Source organism: Rhagoletis pomonella, unplaced genomic scaffold (genome assembly GCF_013731165.1).
Source record: "Rhagoletis pomonella isolate Grant_MI unplaced genomic scaffold, Rhpom_1.0 Rhpom_scaffold_00014, whole genome shotgun sequence".
NCBI classification, from domain to species: domain Eukaryota; kingdom Metazoa; phylum Arthropoda; class Insecta; order Diptera; family Tephritidae; genus Rhagoletis; species Rhagoletis pomonella.
Window position 1 is genome coordinate 6,025,360 of NW_023458568.1, and position 3,273 is coordinate 6,028,632.

General features: G+C 32.3%; 1 protein-coding gene across 6 annotated transcripts in view; it reads right to left on the reverse strand.

The window, feature by feature from the left end:
• LOC118749186 (clavesin-1-like) overlaps positions 1-3,273 on the reverse strand; it is a 405,874-nt gene that overhangs the window by 277,414 nt on the left and 125,187 nt on the right. The gene's annotated exons all lie outside the window — the stretch shown is intronic.

The following is a 3,273-nucleotide window of genomic DNA, read 5'->3' on the forward strand; positions in this document are numbered from 1 at the left end:
AAAAATGAACCACTGCTAGTAAATTGAACGCAAGTATGCATACAGACTTAAAAATTTAAATAGTATTGTTATACATACATATACGTTGTACAAACAGTTTTTAGTAAATAAGATTTTTTTATTATAAACAAAGATGCTTGAGGCAAGTATTGGATTTACATATTTCTACTAGAACATAGGAAATTGGAGTTAGAACAAGATTAAAGCTAATACATGTGTACATATATATTTCGCTTACGTTGGTACATTTAGACAATAGTCCGTCATAACAATTGTAATATGTTTTTCAGTATTTAATTTTAGTTTCATTATTAACTAATATGTATTATGTATAAATACAAATCTGTACACATATAATTGTAATTATATTTATACTTTAATAAATAAACAAGACTATTTACATGCTTGCTTCTACATACATGGAACTATGTTGGCCTTTCTTTGGTGAGTTCTAGTAGGTATATTTCGATGGTGAATGTAGACATTTGTTGGTTTAGTTTGCTGGCAATGGCATACATACAAAAGCAGTTTCTACAGTAAATAGATACATGAACTTCATAAGTAAGTAAGTATTTTTGTTAGTACCTGATTCTTTTTAGTGCTGGTACGAGGTAATGCACCAGTGGATAAGGTCCGCCAGGCGCTAATTCCAGCGGCATCTTACCGCGCTGTTACGTACCTAATACAAAACAGTGCCCAAATTATTATACATTTAAAAGTTCAGCTTAAATTATGTTTTACTTACATAGAATATTTGTTTCCAAAGAAGACACACTCATGCATCCTCTCGGAAATGGTACAAAAGTAATCAAATAAAAGCTGTGGAGTCAACAGCTGTGGGGTTTATGGTGGTTGGCTACCGTCCACAAATATAAATATGCACTCTGCATGGCTTTTTACAATGGCGAGTCCAAAAATTCACTTTGCTGCACCCCTTCCTTTTGGTCTACATGAAATTGCAAACACTGTTAATACATCCATTTTTTCATGTGCTAAAAATCGTACTTACCTAAAGGGCTACATGTCCAAAATTATTGCTACGTGTTCCTAATTAGTCAATCTTTGTATATTTACTGATTCCTGCAAAATTGGGCCATGTAATATTAAAATTAACACATTTTTCTGCATTGTTTACATATTTTTATATGCGTTTTGGCATTTCTCTCTCGCAATTGCACCAAGATGACGTCACGCAAAAATTACGCTCAAACATCCTCTCTCATTGGCGCAATCTTGTATTCTATCATTTTTGTATACACGCAACATATTTTTGTATCGATTCGAACAATTTGATACAATCAAGCAGTGTTGCCAACTCGTGGGATTTCGCCCATAATTTGGGATTTTCGCACCATAAAAGGGCGCGTGGGATTTTGCGTCTCATTATGGGATTTTTAGCTAAATACAATTCTAATGTTCCAATGTTTTTTTTTGCTGTTAATTCAAACGTGACGGATGGGACATTTAAACTATAACTATAAAATTTTCAATTTCCCCAAAAGTGACGGCTGAGACAACAACGACACCCACCTCTCTGAGTAGATGGATTCGTTTGCCATTTAGACAAACTTTATATCAAAATATTTCTTGCATAGCGGATTTTTCGAATGTAGTTAGTATAATGATAAGGTCCATTTTATGCTTTTATGGCATAAGCTAAAGCTTGTGACGGGTGGGACAGTATTTTGTGACTGGTGGATCGAGTCACTGTTGACGACACATAAGATTTTTGAACTTTTTCCCATAACAGCTGAATTTCATATTAAAGCCGTTTGAAACTCGCACTTCATTACACTAAATTTGTTGGGGCTATAAAGCCGCATACCCGAAAATGTTTTAAAGGCTTACACCCAAATTCATAAAAAATAAAGAACATTTTAACTGTTTTTTAAATCAAAAATTTGAAGGCCATTATATTAAAAAATACTGAAATTTTAAAAAAAAAATTTCGAGTTTTTCTGAATTTTGTATAAGTGTGAATCTGTGATATGATTTCGATTAAACTTCAGACGGAATATAGAAAAATACCAAAAAATAATAGCTCGAAAAACATTACAAATATTTAAAAAAAATCAACACGTGGTCATTTGTTTAAGTCATTGTAAATATTGTTCTTAAAATCTTTTAATATTTAATATTCATCAATGGGATTTTCGAATTTCAAAATCGGATAAACAGGGCCTTTTTCAAAGGAGAATGGGATTTTCGTACCTTTGAAGTTGGCAACACTGCAATCAAGCACTTCTACCCAGTGATGGAAAAGTAGGCACAATAGTGCCATTTTTGGCCCTTACATTCTCAAACATATTTTGGTACAATTCATCCTGTTTTGGCACAATGATAAAATGATATAGAAGTTCAGCATAAAATGCCAATATATAACAAAAAATTACATACCACATTATAGTTAAAAAAATACATAAAGTGCTCATTAAAAGCACTTACAAATTAAAATAAGGGCTGTGAGAATTATTTGCAAACCCCTGAATTCTGTTGTGAATATGCAGTACGAAAAGTAAGTTTTCGCCACAACAAGCTTTTAATTCAGAATTTTTGGCAGTTTTATAGTTTGTTAAATGAAAGTGCCAGTTTCTGCAATATCCCGATGATTTTTGAAATTTTTTCTGACGGTGTCATACATTTTTATCCATTTAAAAAAATTTCGAACACACTTTATATGGAAAAAATGCATAACATCGAAAACTTGGAATCTCCACAAAAATTCTGAATTCAAAGTATTTTGTTGCGAAAACCTGCAGAGTTTTTATAATTTTTGTACAAAGTTTGAATTGCCGATTTGTGTACATTTATTCTGTTTATTAAATTATGAATTCGACTTTTATCTTCAATTAAAAAATAAGCAATGAAAATAATACGCGAAACTGGTCAAAATGTCTTACTGCCATTATTTCGCATAAAGTTACATATGTACATATGAGTGTGAGAATGTCAGAATAGCTGTACTTAGGTGTATTTCCCTTCCGTAATTGGAATTCTGTGTAATTTTACTATGAATTTATGTTTTATGTCTAATAGGCAACATAGACGGTGCGTCTGACTCGCGAGTCAACTGTGTACGTGTTCACTCGCCTTTCGACTACACACAGTTGAGTCATTCAGAGTCATACCAGAGTCATGTCGGTGTAACTAACACATATTTATTTTTACTTTTCACATCCAAACCGACTCGCGATTCAGACGCACCATGTATGCCGCTTATAAAGAATCCCTCATAAAAGTGATTTACTGTAATAATTTAGTTAATTAATAATT